A 26327-nucleotide genomic window follows, 5' to 3' on the forward strand; every position below is an offset into this window, starting at 1 on the left:
ATATATATATATATATATATATATATATATTTGTTTAAAAATTTTGCCTACCAAAAATTTTACCTACCAAACTCCTCTGTTAGGTTTCGGTCTACAGACATGAAACTTAATATATAAGGTATTCGAACCTATGCGAATATATATTATATTTGTGTTTTAGCTGAGGAAAACCGGTGTAAGAGTGTGAAAATTAAAGAAAAATTTGCCAGGTGAAGGTCGAATGACGACATTACGAATATGCATGCGTAACGTAATACCTAATCGGTCCTGTTTGAATTTTCACAGCAAACGCGTATTCATAACAGCAAACACGTATTCATAGCTCAGGCATTAACATCAAAGGAAAAAGTAAATTGTAATCTAAACTTTTTGGTTTCGGTTCTCGGTGGTAGCGCACGAGTTATTATTTTTATTTTTTAATCATTGTTATATATTGGGTCCAATACAATATAATAATAAATAAAACATCTGCATTAATCAAAATATGTTTAAGCATATTTTACGAGTGGGCACTGCCGGGCGGCCAGCTAGGATATTTTATATATATATATATATATATATATATATATATATATATATATATATATATATATATATGTGTGTGTGTGTGTGTGTGTGTGTGTGTGTGTGTGTGTGTGGGTGTGTGTGTGATTACGTCATTTAATCACATTAATTAATATGCGAAGATATAATTTTATGGGCAAATTTTTCAGTATTTACGCCTGACGAATTCTCACGAGAATGAAACGCGGAATATGAAACGCGGAATATGAAACGCGGAATATTCTGTGTAACTTATATATATATTCGTCACAATACTATTTAGATTGCTATCGATTTACTCCTAAAGAGATGATAGCCAAAAGAGCTCTCGAGAAACTTCCGCCTACTATTTTATTTAAACCATATACAAATTCTGTACCTCTAAACATTTATATATATATATATATATATATATATATATATATATATATATATATATATATATATATATCAGAATCCTAAGGCGAATACGCGAACACAGATTATTTGATCGTGTGGTATCAAGTCTTACAAAATATTTTTAGGAGGTAATATTATCATATAAGACAATCCCAGCCAAAAAGAAAAAAAAGGTCAATATACTTGATAGAGCAAATGGAATGTATAGTTTTTTTTATTTAAATTTTATTCAGAAAAATATAATCTTTTAGAACAGAAATGCATTGTTTAAACAAATAATACAATTCAGAGTTTTTTCTTTCATATATATAGATTTTACTTCTAAAAAATTATATTTTTCAGAATGAAATTAAGAAAAAAAAACCCTATAAATTGTTTATATATATATATATATATATATATATATATATATATATATATATATATATATATATATATATATATATATAAGAGAGAGAGAGATAGATAGAGAGAGAATAAGAGAGAGGGAAAGTGAGAGATAATTATAGTTCACAGTAAGGAAGCAATCTCTGACCGAAGATAAATTTTCAAACAATAAAAACAAAATTTTAACACAGGAAAATAAGACTGAGTGTAAGTTCAATTGTATGAAAGAAATGTTGTTTTATGATTTTTAAATACATGTTTTAAAGTAACACATTATCCAGATCAGTACTTATGGCGATAAACAGAAATGACGAAAATAATTTATATTGTACCTATTTGTCACGGAATAAAAATGGCATATTCTAAAAACCGCAAAAAAGCTGATCAAGTAGGTTTTTTTTTATTTACGAAAAATAAATTTTCTGTTTATTTTTTTTACCGATTAGTGACAGACGAGGCCATGTTAATATTCTTCAAAAAAAAAAAAAAAAAAAGAAAAAGATTTATATAAAATGACTTTTCTAAAAAAAGTTTTTATAATTTGAAAATATTATTTCCTGAAAAGAAAATAATACACGTTAAGTTATTGTTTGGGTTTAAATCTTACGTTTCGGTTGTTTTTCCGACATTAAAAAATGTAATAAAAGTCGATTGTCTGCTCTTGGTTCTACTATGGCGGCTACTTTTTTTCGACCATCGACGCGGAGTAAAATTTGATTTTCTTGAATAAAAAAAAATTCTTTATCAAACTACGTGATTTTAGGAATATTTCAGCGTCGTTCTGTAACTGCTTCGTACATCATGTAGAGTTTTCTGCATTTTCCTTACTTTTAATTGCCGTCATAAATGCGAATCCGAACAAGCACAACAATAAGACGAGAAAATGGAAACAACTATGAACGAAAATCATATGTATTTTTTTCATGAAAAATATCAAAGAAATTTTCTTTCGCTACAACATATTTTCACAATCGTCTTTTTATTGCCAGGGATTCATTGACGCCATTGCGACACATGTTTGCGATTTGTAACAATAACAGCACGCCATTTGATTGAAAGCCGGTTTTGTTCAAAGAAAATAAGAAAATAACGCCCAGTTCTAAATCATCTCTCGTAAAACGTCGCCATTATTCTCGCTTACAAATCGATAACTTCCTATTACCGTTATTTGCTGTAATCGCCATTGATGAAAAAAAAAAAAAAAAAAATAGAAAAAGAAAAAGAAAGGAAAAATGGCTGCTCGGCCTCCATATGAAGACAACAAATGAATTTAGCCCAAAAACCAACGGCACGCGAAATAACGTTGTCATTTATTTAAAGCTAATAATGTTAAATGATCTTTTTCACGTTTCGAATTCTATTGCTGTATTTATGGTCGCCATAAAAAGAAAAGGAAATAGACCTACATGCTATAACGTTGTACACCTTGTTTTTATACGGTATCGTTACATTATAGCGGACTCAACACGTTGTAGACTCCGTCACAAAAAAAAAAAAAAAACAAACAAACAAAAAAAAAACAGAAGAAAGCAAAAAACTCTATTCACTTTGTTTTTTTTTTTTTTTAATAAAACCTTTATATCTGGTATTGTCAAGAAAGCATTTTTTAAAAATATTTAAATAGTTCTCAAGCAGCTGGTGATTTTTCAAGCACGTGATTCTCTCATCATGTCATATAAACTTTTATCGTGTACCTACTTATCACGGAAAGAAGATGGCATATTCTAAAAATCGCAAAAAGTTGATCAACTATTATTTTATTTACGAAAAAAAAAAAAAGGCTGATTTTTTACCGATAAGTGACAGATATGTCCATGGTAACATTCTTTAAATTGTGTTTTTTTTTTTAACTTATATAAAACTAGCCTTGGTGCCCAACGTTGCCCGGGTGTGGAATGAGTAAAAAAAAGTGGCAGTGGGCAAGCAGAAAGGAGGAAAACAAAGGAGGAAAAGGGCGAAAAATAAACGTGACGTGTGTGTTGTTGCGCCCATCGCCCAAACGGAAGTGACGTAGGTTTAAATTAAGGCTAGTCAATCGAAAAGAGGGGACGACTTTCGAAAATATCGGCGAAAAAAGCGACCCCTCTCGGTAAAAAAGTACCTTGGTGAGGGTGAAGAAATTAATGTTTTTAGTCATTTTTTTCGATATTTGTCGTCCGAGGGGTTGAGCTTCAAAAGGATACCGATCTCGTGAAAATCCGTGGCCTCTGTCGAAAGGTTAAGGCAGACATACAAACATACATACATACATACATACATTTAAACAGACAGATGAGATTTATTTCTAGACTAGCCTGAGTGCTCGACGTTGCCAGGATGTTTGTAGAAGTATGTTTAGCAAAAAAAAAAAAAAAAATGTGGTAGTAGGCATGCAGGCTCGAACCCGTGACGCAAAAGAAAGTGGAGGTGTGTGTAAGGGTGTTGGTTGAGCAAAAAAAAAAAAAAAAAAAAAGGAGTTCTGAGCGAAAAGAAAAATGGTAGTAGGTAGGCAGACAGGCAGACAGGCACGAACCCGTACAGCGGAGGATGGAAAAGAAAGCAAAAAAAAATGTGACGCGTTAGCTGTTGCGCCCATCGCCAAAACGGAAATGACGTAAGTTTAAATTAATGCTAGACAATCGAAAAAAGGCACTGACTTTCAAAATATCGGCGAAAAAAGCGACCCCTACATTTAGAAAAGTGCCCAGTTGATTAATGAAGGAATTAATGTTTTTGGTCATTCTTTTAATATTTGTCTTCCGATGTATCAAGCTTATAAATTATATCGATCTCGTGAAAATCCATCGCATCTCTCGAAAGTTCTTGCAAGACATACAAACATACATAAATACATTCATACATAAATTTAAACAGACAGGTGAGATTTATATTATAGAAGATGACTTTTCTAAAAAAGAATGTTTTTATTATTTGAAAATATTATTTTCTGAAAATAAATACACATTATGCAAATAAATTTTTGTTTGACTTTAAATCTTATGTTTTACTTGATTTTCCGACATTAAAAAATAAAATGAAAGTCGACTGTGAGCTTTTGATTCTACTATGGCCGCTATTTTTGTCACCTCATCGACACGGAATAAAATTTGATTTTCTTTAATAAAAAATACTTTATCAAATTACGTGGTTTTTGGAATATTTCATTTTTCGTTCCGTAAATCATACAGACGTTTATATATTTTTTAACATTTTGCTTGTCGCCTTAAGTGCTAATCCGAACAAGCACCACATGTGTTTTTCTAGGACGAGAAAATGGGAATAAGGTTTTTTTTTTATCTTGCTACTGCATATTTTCACAATCGTCTTTTTATTGCCAGGGATTCATTGACGCCATTGCGACAGATGTTTGTGATTTGTAAACATTTCTAAATATTTAAATAGTTCTCCAGTCGCGTGTGAATTTTGTCCCTGCTGTTTCGAACACGTGCTTCTCTCGTCACATCTCGGACACATCTTGAATACTCTACGTTTCGAACACGTCTCAAATACGTCCTTCTCTGAACATGTGTGTCCGTTTTTATCTCTGCTGTGACGTCACATCGCGCAGACGGCCTGGTCACTTTTATATGGCTACTGCTGCTGCTGCTGCTGCTGCTAACCCAACGTCAGCAGCTCTGTTACATATGCTACTCAGAGCCGACTTCTTTTTCATTACTTTCTATTTTTGTATACCGATCTATACGTTTTTTAAATGTTGTTTTCACTTCTTTAACTTTTTAACTTGATATGTTTTCTTTGTTTTCTTTCTTATTTCTAAAAAATCGACATTAATGATGCACTGTTTTCCCTTGCTTTGTTAGTTACTGATCAAGACCTTATCTCAAAGTCTCGTCGGCATCTACAAATTTACAGTAAGCAACCGGAAAAGCAACGGGGGAAAAGCCGACGTGATTAGAAATGTCCTGTCTGCAATAACCACCTTTCGTTTTTATTAGCTCCTTCTATCAAGTGGCTTCACTCTTTGTCTGGAGCGAAAAAAGAATCAGAAAACAGTTTTCAGTAATATGGAAAAAACTTTTTTTTTTCTGATACAGTTTTTGAAAATAAATTCTTTTAAATTTATTTTTTAATCCTTTGGGATGATGCGTCATAATTTGTGCTTTCATTCTTTTTTGCGGACTGTTATCCTCATCTTCATAGTTGTTGTGGAGTGTAAACACAGCAAAGATTTACTCTGGGATGTAAAAATTGTTTTAGTTGTTAGCCCTCCATCATAAAAAAACAAACACTTATTTTATAGAAACTTTTCTTAAAAATGAAAAGAAAAAAATTGATTTTCATTCATAGTTGTTTCCATGTTTTCGACTTAAGAAAAAAAACAAATTTATTTCTTGGATGTATTTTTTACTTGAAAGTCACCACTTATCAAGACCCGAAGGCCAATCGAGGATAAGGGGTAATGAATGTAAGGTGGTAGTGTACTAGTATATTGTAATCAACAGGAAGGTAGGCCAGCGGAACAGTGTTCCACAGGCGTGCAGTTCTAGGAAAGAAGCGTTGATAATTGAATCTGCAGATAAAGAGTGGAGGAAAATCATATATAGTGGTTGTAGGCAGTCAAGTGCTTTTTAAAAAAGTTTAGCAAGGGGGATCTAAATTGGAATTCCATCGAGCACTTGCCATAGAAATAGTGATAGAACAGAGACAGGCTCGCAACGTTTCTTCTGTGGGAAAGAGGTTGCAGGGAAGAGAAAACGACATCACTTACTAGGTTTCGAAGTCGGTTTGGACCTCTGTCAAGGAAGGATAGTAGCACCGAGCAGCTCCTGTCCAGATATGGCAACAGTATTCCATTTTAGGACGTACCTGGATCTTATACAGATAGAGGAATGCATCGGCAGTGAGATACCTACTAGAGCGCTATTTCCTATGGTCTTGACAACAGATTTAATGTACAGTAGCGCCCAAAACTAAGGGACAAAATTTAAAAACCGAATATTTGTTAGAAATAACAACCGTGAAAAGCTGAAATTTTGAACAACTGGTAGTCGTTATCATCCATAATAACAAATTAAAATTTGAATCATTTGCAAAGGATAGAAAAAGAATTCTAACAATCATTTATATATTTTCAAAATGTTCCATTTCGGAGCAGGAGTGATAGTCAGTCTCAGATAAAAAATATATTTTCTTGAAAAAATATTTCGTATAATTAAACTTACAATAAGTCTTATCTTTTTGTGTTTTCAGTCAAATATGTTGGTATTATCAGAAAGTAAAATCCAAAGAAAGAATTCCCAACCGTTATGTTCTCGCAATTCTTGTTATCAAAATCCAGCTCACATCTTACAAAACTCCCTTCTGCCAAAGAGTCCAAAGAAATAATTCCCAACTGTTACGTTCTCCCTCTTGCAATTCTCGGTATCAAACCTCAGAACACGTCTGTCAGAACTGACTTCTTTCAAAGAAACGCACTCTCTGACGCACGGGCTTTTCATTTGAAAAAACCGACTGCATCTCATTTGCATATTTCCCTTAAATCTTGTTACTTCACGTGACCACCAGTCTATAAATTTCTTTCTATACTCCTTTCCTGAAACGGAAGGCACGTTGTACAAAGCAAAGTCAGCTCCAAGTTTTGTGTGGATCCCATTGAAGGTGGCATGAAATTGTCGCAAAATCACTCTTCATCTTTTCGGCCAATTCTCTACATGTCTGATGGCCATCTTCCTTCAAAAGAACCCTGAGTTGGTTCTCGTCTATCTTGATTGGTCTTCTGGAGCGGGGAGCGTCATTGAGGTTTGAATCTGGTAAACCATTTTCGAACAGTTCTCTAACTATAGCGTTTTCTCCATATACGGCACAAATATCCTTTGTCACTTCACTCCTCTCTTTTTTGACCTCGATTAAAGGCGAAAAGAAAGAGCTGTCGAAAATGTGATTTTTTTTTATCTACTTGGCAATCTATTTGACGGTTCTGAAAAACGAGGAAAAAATATGTGAGCAAAAAACGATGACGATTATCTTGAAGAAGAGAATACGTGCTTTATAATGATATATGACTTGTTGCCAAATATCAAAACATGTTTTAGAAGAAACATTTTTTATGAAACGATGGGAACTCATGCAGCAATCTGATATTTTTAAATCACAGTGTTAACGTCTTATTTTGAGCAATTTGAATTTATTGTCAGGCAGTGTTCGCGTTGGCTTTTTTCCTACAACTTTTCCGGCTGTTTACTGTAAACTGCCGGAAGATGCTAACGCGACTTTGGGTCAAGGTCGGTACTCTTAATTTGCGCGTCTTTTGGATCGTTTTTAATCCCCTTTTAAAACTTTCCTGTTTGAGACGTTTCCTTTCTTCATTTTTTTACTTATTTCGATGAATTCAAATTGAAAATAAATTCAAATCAATTGTTTGTGCATTCATTTTTTTATAGTCGCTGTTTGACCAACTTGCCCAGAGCCCGTGGCGAAGTGGATAAGGGCGTCGAGTCTCTACAGTTATAGGTGAGCATTGTCTGAAAATAGCGGTTTCAATCCTTCCCAAAGCAGACCAGGGGATAAGTTGGCTAAAACGTGATGAGTTTGTTTAGTTGTCTCTCCCCGCAAGAACTGTAACACCGGAGTCGAAAAGTGGAATTGAGAAGTCAGCGCCCTATGGCACAATGGAGAGCGCCCCTTTTGGGGGGAGTTGTGGTTTCTGCATTAATAACCCCTATATCTGGCTTCTGACCTTATGCCTAACTTTGTGATGAAGTTAAAAACGTGTCATGCAAGTAATTTGTGAGTTTGTGATGGTTAGAGCATGTCGGCTGGGTTTGAATGACAGTCGTTTAATTAATATTCAACAAAGTCAAAACGATTTGAGATCCTAGAAAACGAAAGGTCAAACCCGCAGAACTCGTCTTCGAGGCATACGAAAAATAAAAACAATGTTAAAACTGTATGAATAAATCTTTCTCCCTTTTTGATATCTCTCTCTTTCTCTCTCTCTCTCTCTGTATTTCTCTCTCCTTCACCCCCTTTCTCTCTCATTCGTCATTGAAAGAAAGAATTGAAATACAATTCTATTTTTTAAAACAGTTGAAGCTTGGATTTTGCAAGCACCAGGCATATAGTAGTTTAGTGTGCACGAAATGGCTCCACAGAATATGCTCCCTCATTGTTAAGCGTAAACTAATTTATATATTTTTTATAAAAAGGCATTTGTTCGCTGTTTTTGTACAAGTGTTTGATTTCAGCCTGCGGTCCCTGCCATTAATATCGATGATGACGATGGAAATCTGCCTGTAACGACGCAATGAAGACACAAGGAGCGACCCATGCCAGACGGGTATAGCCGACGACATATCAACACGTTGCATTGATGTTTCCATGTGCCTATCGTATCATTTATTCGTCCGGGGGAGCTGGTTGCGTTCACAGGACGTTCCTCAACCAAGTAATTCTCCCCGTGAAACGATAGTGTCGTACCCAAGAGGAGAAGCAGTCTGGCTTGCAAAAAATGCTCAGGTATCTCCGTTGGCATTAACCGGTAAGGGTGCCTCAGGCAATTATCAATAAACTTATCCCTTCTCAATGAGAGAAGGCAACGCATGGGAGGGTGAACCTCCTAGAACTGCACAGAACTAAACTCCCATCGCAAAATCAACAGGGACCGGATCATTAAAGGAATGGTGTAATCTCTGTTGATTTTGGGGGCCGGGGATAAAAATCCGTAGCCGGCTAAAACGCGGTGAGACAACAACAACTATGGAAGGCAGTAATTAGTGGAGACACGGTTACAAGATTCAGCATTCCTACCTCGTTGCGGTTAACTACATGAAGAAGGTCAGAGAATAAGTTGGCTGAAACGTGGTGGAACAGCAACAACTATGAAGGATAACAGTTTGCAAAAAAAAAATAAATAAATAAAAATAATAATAAATAAAAAAATAAATAAATGAATACACAAAGAATTCCAAAAAATAAAAATTTAATAATATATAATTTATTGTTTTTATTTTTATTGTTTAAATAATTTGACGTTGTTCGTTTTATTTAAACAAACAAAAAAGTTGAAAAGACGGAAGAGAAATGCTGAGTTTTGAAACCGTATCCCCAGTAATTACTGCCATTGTTGTTGCCGTCTCCTCACGTTTTGCCTAATTAATCTTCTGACCTGCTTTGGGTAGGATTGAAACCGTTATCTTCAGACAATGCTCAACTAGAACACCCCCATCCACTGCGCTATGGCTCCGTGTTGCGTTGGATGCAGTTACAAGACTCAGCATTCCTATCCCGTCACGATTAATCACCTGAAGAAGGCCAGAGGATGAGTTGGCCGAAACATGGTGAAACAATAACTATGAGGATAACAGTTCGAAAAAAAAATGTATACACAAATTATGAAGCCTCGTCATAAAAGATCCCAAAAAATAAAAATAAAATATAAATCGTTATTGAAAGAAAAAAAAATGTATACACAAATTATGAAGCCCCATCATAAAAGATCCCAAAAAATAAAAATAAAATATAAATCGTTATTGAAAGAAAAAAAAAATGTATACACAAATTATGAAGCCTCGTCATAAAAGATCCCAAAAAATAAAAATAAAATATAAATCGTTATTGAAAGAAAAAAAAAATGTATACACAAATTATGAAGCCTCGTCATAAAAGATCCTAAAAAATAAAAATAAAATATAAATCGTTATTGAAAGAAAAAAAAAATGTATACAAAAATTATGAAGCCTCGTCATAAAAGATCCCAAAAAATAAAAATAAAATATAAATCGTTATTAAAAGAAAAAAAAATGTATACACAAATTATGAAGCCTCGTCATAAAAGATCCCAAAAAATAAAAATAAAATATAAATCGTTATTAAAAGAAAAAAAAATGTATACACAAATTATGAAGCCTCGTCATAAAAGATCCCAAAAAATAAAAATAAAATATAAATCGTTATTAAAAGAAAAAAAAATGTATACACAAATTATGAAGCCTCGTCATAAAAGATCCCAAAAAATAAAAATAAAATATAAATCGTTATTGAAAGAAAAAAAAATGTATACACAAATTATGAAGCCTCATCATAAAAGATCCCAAAAAATAAAAATATAATATAAATCGTTATTGAAAGAAAAAAAAATGTATACACAAATTATGAAGCCTCGTCATAAAAGATCCCAAAAAATAAAAATAAAATATAAATCGTTATTAAAAGAAAAAAAAAATGTATACACAAATTATGAAGCCTCGTCATAAAAGATCCCAAAAAATAAAAATAAAATATAAATCGTTATTGAAAGAAAAAAAAATGTATACACAAATTATGAAGCCTCGTCATAAAAGATCCCAAAAAATAAAAATAAAATATAAATCGTTATTGAAAGAAAAAAAAATGTATACACAAATTATGAAGCCTCGTCATAAAAGATCCTAAAAAATAAAAATAAAATATAAATCGTTATTAAAAGAAAAAAAAATGTATACACAAATTATGAAGCCTCGTCATAAAAGATCCTAAAAAATAAAAATAAAATATAAATCGTTATTAAAAGAAAAAAAAATGTATACACAAATTATGAAGCCTCGTCATAAAAGATCCTAAAAAATAAAAATAAAATATAAATCGTTATTGAAAGAAAAAAAATGTATACACAAATTATGAAGCCTCGTCATAAAAGATCCTAAAAAATAAAAATAAAATATAAATCGTTATTAAAAGAAAAAAAAATGTATACACAAATTATGAAGCCTCGTCATAAAAGATCCCAAAAAATAAAAATAAAATATAAATCGTTATTGAAAGAAAAAAAAATGTATACACAAATTATGAAGCCTCATCATAAAAGATCCCAAACAATAAAAATAAAATATAAATCGTTATTGAAAGAAAAAAAAAATGTATACACAAATTATGAAGCCTCGTCATAAAAGATCCTAAAAAATAAAAATAAAATATAAATCGTTATTAAAAGAAAAAAAAATGTATACACAAATTATGAAGCCTCGTCATAAAAGATCCCAAAAAATAAAAATAAAATATAAATCGTTATTGAAAGAAAAAAAAATGTATACACAAATTATGAAGCCTCGTCATAAAAGATCCCAAAAAATAAAAATAAAATATAAATCGTTATTGAAAGAAAAAAAAATGTATACACAAATTATGAAGCCTCGCCATAAAAGATCCTAAAAAATAAAAATAAAATATAAATCGTTATTAAAAGAAAAAAAAATGTATACGCAAATTATGAAGCCTCGTCATAAAAGATCCTAAAAAATAAAAATAAAATATAAATCGTTATTAAAAGAAAAAAAAATGTATACACAAATTATGAAGCCTCGTCATAAAAGATCCTAAAAAATAAAAATAAAATATAAATCGTTATTAAAAGAAAAAAAAATGTATACACAAATTATGAAGCCTCGTCATAAAAGATCCCAAAAAATAAAAATAAAATATAAATCGTTATTGAAAGAAAAAAAAATGTATACACAAATTATGAAGCCTCGTCATAAAAGATCCCAAAAAATAAAAATAAAATATAAATCGTTATTAAAAGAAAAAAAAATGTATACACAAATTATGAAGCCTCGTCATAAAAGATCCCAAAAAATAAAAATAAAATATAAATCGTTATTGAAAGAAAAAAAAATGTATACACAAATTATGAAGCCTCGTCATAAAAGATCCCAAAAAATAAAAATAAAATATAAATCGTTATTGAAAGAAAAAAAAATGTATACACAAATTATGAAGCCTCGTCATAAAAGATCCCAAAAAATAAAAATAAAATATAAATCGTTATTGAAAGAAAAAAAAATGTATACACAAATTATGAAGCCTCGCCATAAAAGATCCTAAAAAATAAAAATAAAATATAAATCGTTATTAAAAGAAAAAAAAATGTATACACAAATTATGAAGCCTCGTCATAAAAGATCCTAAAAAATAAAAATAAAATATAAATCGTTATTGAAAGAAAAAAAAATGTATACACAAATTATGAAGCCTCGTCATAAAAGATCCCAAAAAATAAAAATAAAATATAAATCGTTATTGAAAGAAAAAAAAATGTATACACAAATTATGAAGCCTCGACATAAAAGATCCTAAAAAATAAAAATAAAATATAAATCGTTATTAAAAGAAAAAAAAAATGTATACACAAATTATGAAGCCTCGTCATAAAAGATCCCAAAAAATAAAAATAAAATATAAATCGTTATTGAAAGAAAAAAAAATGTATACACAAATTATGAAGCCTCGTCATAAAAGATCCCAAAAAATAAAAATAAAATATAAATCGTTATTGAAAGAAAAAAAAATGTATACACAAATTATGAAGCCTCGCCATAAAAGATCCTAAAAAATAAAAATAAAATATAAATCGTTATTAAAAGAAAAAAAATGTATACACAAATTATGAAGCCTCGTCATAAAAGATCCTAAAAAATAAAAATAAAATATAAATCGTTATTAAAAGAAAAAAAAATGTATACACAAATTATGAAGCCTCGTCATAAAAGATCCCAAAAAATAAAAATAAAATATAAATCGTTATTAAAAGAAAAAAAAATGTATACACAAATTATGAAGCCTCGTCATAAAAGATCCCAAAAAATAAAAATAAAATATAAATCGTTATTGAAAGAAAAAAAAATGTATACACAAATTATGAAGCCTCGTCATAAAAGATCCTAAAAAATAAAAATAAAATACAAATCGTTATTAAAAGAAAAAAAAATGTATACACAAATTATGAAGCCTCGTCATAAAAGATCCCAAAAAATAAAAATAAAATATAAATCGTTATTGAAAGAAAAAAAAATGTATACACAAATTATGAAGCCTCGTCATAAAAGATCCAAAAAATAAAAATAAAATATAAATCGTTATTGAAAGAAAAAAAAATGTATACACAAATTATGAAGCCTCGCCATAAAAGATCCTAAAAAATAAAAATAAAATATAAATCGTTATTAAAAGAAAAAAAAATGTATACACAAATTATGAAGCCTCGTCATAAAAGATCCTAAAAAATAAAAATAAAATATAAATCGTTATTAAAAGAAAAAAAAATGTATACACAAATTATGAAGCCTCGTCATAAAAGATCCTAAAAAATAAAAATAAAATATAAATCGTTATTAAAAGAAAAAAAAATGTATACACAAATTATGAAGCCTCGTCATAAAAGATCCCAAAAAATAAAAATAAAATATAAATCGTTATTAAAAGAAAAAAAAATGTATACACAAATTATGAAGCCTCGTCATAAAAGATCCCAAAAAATAAAAATAAAATATAAATCGTTATTGAAAGAAAAAAAAATGTATACACAAATTATGAAGCCTCGACATAAAAGATCCTAAAAAATAAAAATAAAATATAAATCGTTATTAAAAGAAAAAAAAAATGTATACACAAATTATGAAGCCTCGTCATAAAAGATCCCAAAAAATAAAAATAAAATATAAATCGTTATTGAAAGAAAAAAAAATGTATACACAAATTATGAAGCTTCGTCATAAAAGATCCCAAAAAATAAAAATAGAATATAAATCGTTATTAAAAGAAAAAAAAATGTATACACAAATTATGAAGCCTCGTCATAAAAGATCCCAAAAAATAAAAATAAAATATAAATCGTTATTGAAAGGAAAAAAAATGTATACACAAATTATGAAGCCTCGACATAAAAGATCCTGAAAAATAAAAATAAAATATAAATCGTTATTAAAAGAAAAAAAAATGTATACACAAATTATGAAGCCTCGTCATAAAAGATCCCAAAAAATAAAAATAAAATATAAATCGTTATTGAAAGAAAAAAAAATGTATACACAAATTATGAAGCCTCGTCATAAAAGATCCCAAAAAATAAAAATAAAATATAAATCGTTATTGAAAGAAAAAAAAAATGTATACACAAATTATGAAGCCTCGTCATAAAAGATCCCAAAAAATAAAAATAAAATATAAATCGTTATTGAAAGAAAAAAAAAATGTATACACAAATTATGAAGCCTCGTCATAAAAGATCTCAAAAAATAAAAATAAAATATAAATCGTTATTGAAAGAAAAAAAAAATGTATACACAAATTATGAAGCCTCGTCATATAAGATCCCAAAAAATAAAAATAAAATATAAATCGTTATTGAAAGAAAAAAAAAATGGTTGCATCATTCTACGGCTCCAGAAAGTACCTGACTTCTGATACAGCTAGAAGAGAACTGTTAGTCTTTCTCTGCTCTACAAGATGCTCGTCTTAGCTTAAATCTATGCCCCCTTCAATACATTCACAACAAGAACCCGTCTTTCTACAACCATTGTCAGTAGTTTCTCTTTCATTCTCTACCTAAAACTTCTTATAATCTTTATATTTCTTTATTTCCTTTCCCTTCATCTTCTTTTACATAATAGCGGGGATGGTGGTGTTGGGGATGATGGTGGTGTTGGGGATGATGGTGGTGGTGGTTGGGGTCAAGTAGAGCGATGGTCAAGTGACGAAAGAATCGGCAATAACGCAACAAGACACCATAGAAAGAAGATCTGTCCTTATTAGATAACGCCGACGCATCTTTGCGAGAGGCTTTGTTCCCTCTGTCCGTCCGCTACGCTTAAATTTAAAACAACGTTTGAAATAATAGTTTCGTTGTGTGTTTGATATCACATTTTTGTCCGTTTGTTCGTCACGCTGAGTTTTGAAATGAAATTTGAACGGACGTTTCTTACAGATACTCGTTTCTTGTTTTCTACTTCGCGCGAGGAACGCCCGTGACGCGAGTTTGCCTTGAGAACCGAGACCGACGAAGCGCGACGAATGTTTCGCGCCCTTATTCACAAATATTCGTCTGCAGCCGATGGGGGGGGGATATAACATCGTTCGTGTTGTAAAAAACGGCCGTCTATTTATAATTATCTTGTGCTAACAGCGTCGGCCACATCGTTCGGTTAGAGGGTGCACTAAAAAATGCAGAGGTTTATTTTTCACTCCAAACAAGACACATTGCCACTTTGATGTAGCGGCTACTATCAGGGACATAAGATCAAGAGAGCACAGTTAGATACAAGATCAGTTTTTAATATTTAGGAAAATCGAGTTCTCTCGAAAGGGGCACTTTGGATTAGGACAAAAAATAAAATTGCTTCGATCCAAAAAGATTTCCCCTTCACTTACTGAGGATAGAAAAGATGAAACGTAACATCAGAACAGATACTACACTTTATTCCTACAAGTTTGGTCCCTATTTACTTACCTCACCATAAGGGACACTAAGTCTATTTAATATTTGTCTAGACATAAGCAAATATGTTTCGGTAAAATAAAGTTTACCTTAAAAATAAAAGACCAGTATTTACCACTCTCTCACAGCGAGAGGATGTGAAAAAAAAAAAAAAGGTTGGAAGATAGAAAAATGAGCCAGCATCCCCAGAGGAGGAGTACTCTGGCTCTGCAAAAATAAGTCGGAGTATCCCCGTCGGCAGTCCCTGTTGAGGGCTCCTCAAACAACAAGCGATAAACTTGCTCCTCCTAAAAGCTGTATTTATTTGCCTTACCTAGAATTGATCAGTTTAGTTTATAATTTATGTTTATATAAAACTGTCATCGGAATGTTCATATCAGTATGCAATCTGGTCTTACGGAAATAGTGAAACACGTACGCACACATATACATATATGTATTATTATTATTGGCTCACATGGAGCTTTCACACAAGTCAACAAACGATCTGATTGGAAACCTGTGGTATTCTCTGGAAGCTGAGTGACAACAAGTCTCCCCAGACGTCCAGCTCTCTCCACCTCCTTCGATAGCATTTGCAAATGAATTTGCATCATCGCAACAGCCGCTTACCATTGATTTCTCGCTGGTAGTGGCCATTGGTTTAGACTGGAATTTGAGTGACACTCAGCCTCCCCAAGGTCCCAGTTCTCTTTGCGCTTGTCCAGCCGAGGTCTGGTTGGCGCTCGCTTTTCGGTCTTTCAGTCCTTATTGACCCTTCTCGGCCCTTTGGTATCATTTTTTTTGGGGGGGGGGGATCGGTGATGAAACAATGGGGGAAACAATGGGGGAAACATGATGGGAGATTATTATTATTATTATTATGATTATTATGATTATTATTATTATTATCATTATTATTATTATTATTATTATTATTATTATTATTATTATTATTATTATTTCATGTATCTACATAAAAATTTATGTATCAATTTTCAGTATTTACTTCAACAGTGTTCAATACGCGACTAAAGCTAGATAGTAAGTTTGAAAAATATATTTATGACAATTCAGCTACGCAGAATTTTTCACGGTTAACTAGCACTCATGCTGAGCCAGAAATCGAACTTACAACCATCTAGTTGATAGTAAACAAGTAAGTACTAATTGAGCTATTATAAAGCATCTACTTTTTCATCGCATGTGATATTACACTGTACAAATGCACCCTCTTCCCCGCCTCTCTACAAATTTAAAAAAAAACTCGTCTCCTTTTTTGTTAGCTATTAATCAAGTCGATGAAAGAAACCATATCGGCGTATCGATTACGAATTCATTGCAATTTGATTTCCTCTGAGATAAGCATGTCTGTTGCTATCAATATTTATCCACCCGGAATGAGAAAAGAAGGTAATTATTTTGATGGACGGGCAATTAATTGAATAGACGTCACTATTTTCTCGTTTCGTCTCTCGCGGACATACGTCCGTTCAGTCTGCGTAATTTCTTTTTAGATTATTTTGAACTTATCCAAAATTTAGAAGAATTTATATATTCTTTGAGATCAACATGGACAGTTTTCGTCAGGTATGGTCAGTGTTATCTAATAATGATTCCAGTATTATCTATATAATAATTCTAATGTTATCTATATAATAATTCCAGTGTTATCTATATAATAATTCCAGTGTTATCTATATAATAATTCCAGTGTTATCTATATAATAATTTCAGTGTTATCTATATAATAATTTCAGTGTTATCTATATAATAATTCCAGTGTTATCTATATAATAATTCCAATGTTATCTATATAACAATTTCAGTGTTATCTATATAACAATTTCAGTGTTATCTATATAATAATTTCAGTGTAATCTATATAATAATTCCAATGTTATCTATATAATAATTTCAGTGTTATCTATATAACAATTTCAGTGTTATCTATATAATAATTCCAGTGTTATCTATATAACAATTTCAGTGTTATCTATATAACAATTTCAGTGTTATCTATATAATAATTTCAGTGTTATCTAATAATAATTCCAGTATTATCTATATAATAATTTCAGTGCTATCTATATAATAATTCCAGTGTTTTCTATATAATAATTCCAGTGTTTTCTATATAATAATTCCAGTGTTATCTATATAACAATTTCAGTGTTATCTATATAATAATTTCAGTGTTATCTATATAATAATTTCAGTGTTATCTATATAGAATAAATATTTAGAACAATAAAATATTTATGTTAAATATTTATATGATGAAGTTTGGAATTTTAGTTAGCAAAACCATAAGGTTACAGTTAACCAAAAACATACGATTGGCCTGGTTATGTGACATAAGGTTTACGTAGTAAAGAACAAAGAAGCGAGAGATGATAAAGTCGCGTAAAGAGTTTACAGTTTAGGAGTGAACGAGGCAGGCAATCTGAGTTGGCAAACGGACGGAGGATTGAGTTTAGATACTGAGTTGTTTGCTCAGAAGCATCCAGTGAACCACAACGCGTAAGGATGTAGAACATTAGAGAAGCGTGAAAACTCCGAGATACAGAACATAAATGAAATAAAAATGGAAACTATAATATAAGGTATATGACTTTTCTGCTTCGCCCCAAACAAATGTTATTTGTCGCTTAGTTAAATAATTTCCCTCGTACGTTATTATCTCGCTTGGTGAACTGTATTAAATATGTGTAACACACACACATGTACCGGAAAATGAACATTATACAATTACATGAACACAGAGACGACATGGTCAGGTATGTATGCACATACATCTCAGACACATGAATATATACTCGTATATATACACACCAATGGCTGTGTAGCACTATATTAAATTTTAGAATAGTAATTTGACGAAAATGCTATGTGTATGTTCTAATGTATCAATCTATGTTGTTTGAATTTTAAAAGTTTCGCATGAATGGCATTTAAGCTGACAAATCAAACTTTGATTCTGACGAGCCAATTTCATTTTTTATTCTTGCACCATGTTATTTGAAATAGGCTAGCTCACTTGGTTACACGTTTCCTTTAAATAAACATAACCAAATCCGGTATTGTAGTAGTATATATCAAGGGGACCTTCGGAAATGCCACAGCAAACTCTTTCATATGTAATATATTGATGTTGGCATTCTGTAGATGTTCAGCGTAAATGAATATATATATATATGTACAGAGAGAGAGAGAGAGAGAGAGAGAGAGAGAGAGAGAGAAAGAGAGAGAGAGAGTGTGTGTGTGTGTGTGAGAGAGAAAGAGGGGGTGACAGGGCGAGAGAGAAAGAGAAAAATCATATGTTTCGTGTTTAGTAAAAGTTATCAGTGTGTCTTATATAACTCTAACGCTAGTCGAACAATTTGATTATGATCCAACATACTCAACATTTAGGTCGCCGTAAATTGACTTCCTTCAGCTATAATCAAAACGGAAACCAAAACTCATGAAGAATTCTTAGTAAAACTATTTATAAAAAAATGGATAACTTGCGTGCCCTCAACTATAATCGAAAGCGAACCCAAACTTACAAAGTACTCTTGGTAAAATTATTTATTGCAGGAATTGAAGTTCATAGCAATGAAACGACAATCACTTGGAAGAAAAAAGATGCAAGTGTGACACACAAAATATCTCACACGCTATCGTATTAATACATAGATTTTTAAATAATCACCTTCAAAGAAAAATCAGCTTAATGTAATTACTAGGGCCGTGACAACAGCATATACTTTTCATTGTTTTTACTCTTGAGTGTGTATCCGTTTATATCTTATATGTTTTTATATAGACTGCTGTGGTTCTCGGTTGATTGACCGTGTCTTACTGTGTCGGATATATACTTGAGAGTCAAAAGAATGGAAAGAATATGCTGTTGTCACAGCCCTACTAATAATACTAGAAAAATAAGTCATATACTTTAGCAATTAGATTTACTTACTCTCTTTTAACATAAACATTTTTTACTAAATACATGCTAGTGATAGTGAATCCCGAGTAACGCCGGGCCGTATAGCTCGTTAGTATATAATATGTGCGCATGAAACAAAGGAGAAGGGGGCCGACGGACAACACTTCTAATAGATTTGCAAGGTCGCATTTCAAAGTAAATGATGAGATAATATCGTCTATCTAAATTGAACTCTTGTTACCAAAACAAATACTTACTCAGATTGTTAGGTAAGATAAATAAGAGATTGATTTATGAACCTATACGGCACAATCACGTTGACACACCGGTTCTCACCAGTTCACTGAAGTTAAGCAACGTTTAGCCTGGCCAATACCAGATGGGTGACCATTTAGGAAGGCGAGGCGCTGTATGTACCGCGAGGTAAAATACAAGATTGAGAAACTGGCGCGGTCTATCCTTCTCTCGAGGGTAGATAGGATCTCTTAAGCCGTGGTAGGCAACCCATCTAGTGATGGCGTCATGATAAAAAAATACCCTTGATAGCCCTGGCGAAGCATCAAGTATTCAGCTTCCGACAAGATTTGAATTACGCTACAAACTCGTATAGTGAGTTTAATATCGGCTACGGCCGCGCTGGATGGATTGATATGAACCTTAGTGCGAAACGCATCTAGAAGTAAAACTCCGCTTAATATATATTGTATATCTGACTAGTTACTTTTCAGTTGTTATTGTTGTGCTATGCTAATCAGGTCAGTGCAAAAGCTTTTGTCCGTTTGTAGAAGAGTCATTTTAAACGATTGTATTTTATTTTATGCACATTGTTATCATTGAAACATATTGTATTTCGGGATACACATTTATAATAGATGCGATAGACAGTGGAGAGGAAAGATAGATGTGTAGTGGAAGTCTTTAAACATGAGGGAGATACATTATTGAAGAGGGGAATACAGTCATTTTTTTCCAACTAGTTGCAACTACGGCATATCGTCCCTTTTATTAATTACTTAAATACATTTTCACGTCGCGTGCACGTGTATGTAATTTTCTTTTTCTTTTTTTTTTTTTCTAGCACACAACCTTTGGAGTATTTTGCCAAATAATAGAAACTATCTATGTTGGGGTTAGGGAATGAAGCAGGTAGGGTTGGGGGTTGAGAAGTTAAGGTTTTGGGTCAAAGCGGATATGGATTTTATCTGCAACAAGTGTTCGCTTTGTCTGACCGCTGCCAAATTATATAAACTTATATTATGATAACGATAATAATTATTTAAAAAAAAATTTTTGTAAACAATTACCGCTGTCATAACAAATGACTGCATTTGATCATTAAAGGGTTAATAATAATATACATTCTGAGTTTGCAATTACTATTATTACAAAACGTTTAACGCTATAAATAGCAAATTTATAAATGAACTAATAAATAAACAAACAAAAAACAACGAATGTAATGGTAAACAGTATTAAAGGTGGTCTAGGAAATGACCTTAAACTATATCTCATGGTGAGGCCCCAGCTTGCGGGCTTTGGGGAGTGTGGAGCCACCCTTTAATTGCCATTGCTCTCAGGTCCACTCTGATCCGGAGTGGTAGTACCTGTTAGGGTCCCAACTATGGGTTAAATAGAAACCGACTTGAAAAGAAAAATATATTCTATTAAAAAAATTTTTCTTCAAAATCACTGGAGTCGGCATTAAATAGCCTGAAAAGGGTTGATATGCCGTAAAACAAAAACAACCAAACAATATTAAAGGTGATCTAGGATAAGAGGTTTTGGTAAAACGAGAGAAAACAAACTACCATTATTAAACAAATTATGAGACCCCTCTCTCCCTTCTCTTTCTTCTCTCTTCCCCCTTCTTCATTTTTCTTCTTTCCTCCTTCTCCACATCTCTCCTTCCTCTTCTCCCATCCTACTTAGTTTCTTCCCCCTCTCTCTTTCCTCTTACGTCACCCACTTCCCTTTCCTTTCCCCCTTTCTTAACCGATCCTTAGGAGTCCAAGAAATGGTCAGTAGATCCAGATGAATCTTAACCTTTTCGCAAAAAGACGTCAAGATATTTAAAAAAAAAATAAAATAAACAAAGAATTAAAATGCTCTAGCTCATATAAGTTTTAGACGGGCAGCGGGCACCGGGCAGACAAAGCAAACACTTGTTGTAGATAACAGATATATCCGCTTTGGCCCCAAAACTTCACTTCTCAGCCTCCAACCCTACCTGCTTCATCCCCAACCCCCAACATAAAAAAATCCACACCCAACCAACCTTGTACTACACACAGCTGAACTTCACCTCCTGATCCCTTTTTTTTACTAAAACACCTTCTTTTTGCTGAAAGTTGATTTTTGTTTTTCATTAAGAATTCCGCTTTTGAATATCAGCGTTGTTGCCTAGTTACTAAACACTAGGAGACCGAAACATGCTCATGACTATGTAGCAACGCATTACTGCTTATGTAAAGACAAATTGTAAGTATATATATATATAATTATATATATATATAATTATGAAACTAAAATGACCTTGTAACGGGTGTTGTAACCCAACATCCGGTTTACGACTTACGGTTGCGCATGCGTACATAAACACATAACCAACGCGACAATAAAACGTATTGTTTTACTGTGTACGTTTTCAGCGTCCAAATTGTTTGTTTTTCGCGTTTAAATTATCCAAATAAACAATTGTTAATACTTTCTGCATTTTTTTACATCGTTCATTTCCGTATTACGTTTAAGTTATTTCAACGCAATTTTCTTACAAATAATTTTACATTAACCCGTTGACAATCATAGGCATTTTACAACGGCGATTTACCCACCACCTACCCTATTTTAAAAATTTATTCTCCATTTTTTTAATACACCTTTCTTAAAAAAAATCATACATTTTCTTCTAGATTACCAACATAAATAAATAACCTCAAAAATGTTTTTTTTTAAATTTGCGTTAAAAATAAATAATCAACGTGACAATAAAACGTATAGTTTTATTGTGTACGTTTTCAGCGTTCCAATTGATTTTTCGCGTTTAAATTAAAAGATATATCAAAATTTGAATTTAACTTTAAGTATTATGGTATCTACTCAGTGCGCATTTACCCATAAGTATGGTAAACCACTTATAATTCAATGGCTGTAAGTTTTGCTTTTCAAAAATAAACAATTATAAACAGAACGACTCATAGAAATCTATCTATATTCTGTTTTCATTTGAATATACTTTCATAGAAATGTTTCTGCTATGTCACAAAAACTATTTTCTTTCATGAACTCCATAATTTATACTAACATGCTGGACCTGATTTACCAAAACTCTTCGACTAAAATATTTAATAATAACATTCCAAGTAATGTAATCTTCCAACAAGACGATGCTCCATGTACCAAAGTTCCAATGAGTTGGTTTAAGAAAACAGAGATTACAGTAATTTAAATCTCCATTCCTTAATCCCATTGAAACTTTGTGGTACCATCCAAGGAAAAGAGTGAGAATGCACAGATGTTCATAAAAATTACAGGTCATGAAGAGTGCCAGAAAATAGACCCTACGACCTGCAACAACTTAGCCAATAATATGCAAAAAAAGAATAAAAGCTGTTATAAAGGCAAAAGGAGAAATATTCTTGCCAACCTCACTATTCTTAACCTTAAACATAAAAGTTGGAATCATAATTCCGGTTTTTCATTGGCGCTCCATAATTTTGACCATGGATATATATATATATATATATATATATATATATATATATATATATACATTTATATCATATATACATACATATATATACATACATATATATACATACATATATATACATATAAATACACATATACACATACATACATATATATATGTATGTATGTATGTATGTATGTATGTATGTATGTGTATATGTGTATACTATATTTCCCTCTGCTTCACTTTTTTTGTTTTCAAGTAAGATCTTTGACTTACTTGTTGTTTCATCAAATACTTCTGCATGCAAAATCCGATCCAGCATTTTGCTAATTCCTACCCTCTGATGAGAAGGAAAGTATTTCTTCGAAACTCCGCGGATTAAGGACTATCCATTTATCTAGTGTTTCCTTTTCAGATTAAATATGTTTTTAACTCATTTCAAAGTGTTGTTTAACATATTTTATTAACTGTTTGCTCATATATATATATATATATATATATATATATATATATATATATATATATATATATATATATATATATATATATATATATCCACAGCGAAAAAACATCGTAGCTCACACAAGTCATGAAAGCCAACAAACCGGAAATCCAAGACATGAGTTTCTCCCTCATTTGGGTTCATCGATTGAACACATCCGAACTCAGGATTCGAAACTCGAATCTCTTACATGCGAGGCGAATATTCTGCCACTTCAGCAACCGCTCTACACACAAGAAGATCTATTAACTAGCACAGATGATTAACTGATTAGCTCAAATGAGGACGAAGCTTAAGTCTTGGACTTCTGGTTTGTTGGCTTCCGTGACTTGCGTTGTTTGTCACCTCACATTTTTAAAATTCTAAGTCAATCAGCTCATTAGCACAAAAAAACAATTTCAAATTCCAACAACTTTTAATCAATAATTCACTTTTATTGTGTCATGTCTGCATGCGGTTGCTCATTATCAATGTTTTATGGTGTTATAAAGCGTACTTGCCTTTAACATTTTCACTCTTGTATAAGTACAAACTTTCTCCTACTCTTGCTTAACTCCATGATGTATTTTTCTACTTAAAATTCGCAATAATAGTCCTGCTAATGCGAAACCACATGTTTACATAACGCACAGCATATATTGGAGAGGGGTGTGTGTAAAAATCCTGAATACAAAACTGTTGATAAGGAAAGTTCTGTCTATAGGCTGTTGAAAATTTGAAATATATTTTTATATATGCACGTTTTCGCGCTGATGAGCTGCCCAGTTGGTAAAATTATAATTAAGAACTATTATATACTTATTGTATACCAGCTATTGTATGCAAGTGTTGGAAATAAAACCTAACACCATGAAATGAATAATACAGGCTGACCCCCCCCCCAAAAACCCCCAAAAAAACAAAAGCTAAATGGAGACCATCTAGAACATATGCGGTAGAACGGAGAAAAAAAGGCCAAAGACCCTAGTGTTTTGATGTGATGTTTTGAATATAATAAACTAGTTATGACCAAAGTTTCATTTCATTCGAACAAAACACTAAGAAACGGGGCCTAATTAGATTTCGGGCCCGTTTTTTATGCATCCTGTAAAATGAGTGTCTATTTCTTGTAAATCAGTGAATTATCAGAAATATTTATAGCTCTAGTATCGCACTATTGAGCTATCTAAAAGAACTTTGTGTTATTAGTTTATATACGTGAATAGTATTTAAAGTAGTAATATATATATACATACATACATATATATATATATATATATATATATATATATATATATATATATATATATATGAACAATCACACACACACACACACACGCACACACATATATGGTTACTTTATTTAATCACATAAATTAATATACGAAGATATCATTTATGCGTAAATTTTTGAGTATTTACTTCAACAGTCCTCGATACATAGGTAGAGGTAGGTAGTAAGTTATGAAAATATATATGTTATTTTCATAACTTTATATATATATATATATATATATATATGTATATATATATATGTATATATATATGTATATATATATATATATATATATATATATATATATATATATATGTATATAATCTTGGAAAGAAGAGATGTAGGTAAAATATTTTTCTCATGGTTTTCCTTAAAAGGAAAATGGATTCCATATTATTCATTGTAAAAATGTTTTTTCTTTTCAAAACGTCAGATGAGAGGCCGTTTTTGTAAAAACTTGCAAACAGTATAAGGTTTGAATTTGTCCGAACGGTCTTGAAACAATTGTAACGAACGATGAAATAAACTATCAATCCATTCTTTCATGTTTGGATTTTGTTAAAACAATATATGAATGCTCAATTACAAAAGATGTTAATTTTGAAGTTTACAATTTAAGTCATCTCATTCTGACTTTACATTTGTTGGTATATGAACGGTTACAGAATTATCAATTATATAAACCGAATAAAATTCGGCATACTATAAATAAAACAAACACACACACACACACACACACACACACACACACACACACACACATATATATATATATATATATATATATATATATATATATATATATATATTTAAAAGTGAACGTGTCTGTGTGTGTGTCTGTGTGTGTATACATTTTCCAACGCAATAACTTTGTCAATTTTTAGTCTACACACTGGAAATTTGATATATAGGGTACTGAGATTTGGGAAAATCTTTATGATCGGTTTTCGGTCAGAAATTTGTCTGGTAAGGGGTCAAAGTCCAACGATTTGACCTTTCAGAAATCTACCACTCTCCTCCGCCAATTTTGGGTCTACAAACTTGAAATTTTAGATATAGGTTCCTCGGACATGCGATCTAACTTAATAACTTGATTTGAGCCCAAAACAATAAATGTTTAGAGCTCATAATAGGGGTTAAACTTAAAAAGGTTGACCGCTTTTTTTTTTTTGCGCAACATACACCTCCAAACACCCGGGCAACGCCTGGCTGAAATGCTAGTATATATATATATATATATATATATATATATATATATATCAGAGCGCACCTAACTATACGAATTACTGGTTCATATTTTCTACATGAGACTATATTTAAGCCTGGCTGCCGTACACGTAATCTCTTAATACATTCCACTCATCATCGCCTGTTTCGGCATTTTCATAATGTTCTTCTTGTGGATTCTCTTCATGTCACAAATTAGTCCAAGTGTACATTTCAATCCGTTGGCAA

The 26327-nt window shown here is 31.5% G+C and overlaps 1 protein-coding gene across 1 annotated transcript in view; it reads right to left on the reverse strand.

Moving 5' to 3' along the window:
- Positions 1-26327, reverse strand: part of LOC145267090 (prostaglandin E2 receptor EP4 subtype-like) — a 191145-nt gene that overhangs the window by 56336 nt on the left and 108482 nt on the right. The window lies entirely within an intron of this gene.

This window comes from Euprymna scolopes, chromosome 42 (genome assembly GCF_053919585.1).
Source record: "Euprymna scolopes isolate OS-2025 chromosome 42, ASM5391958v1, whole genome shotgun sequence".
Lineage (NCBI taxonomy): Eukaryota > Metazoa > Mollusca > Cephalopoda > Sepiida > Sepiolidae > Euprymna > Euprymna scolopes.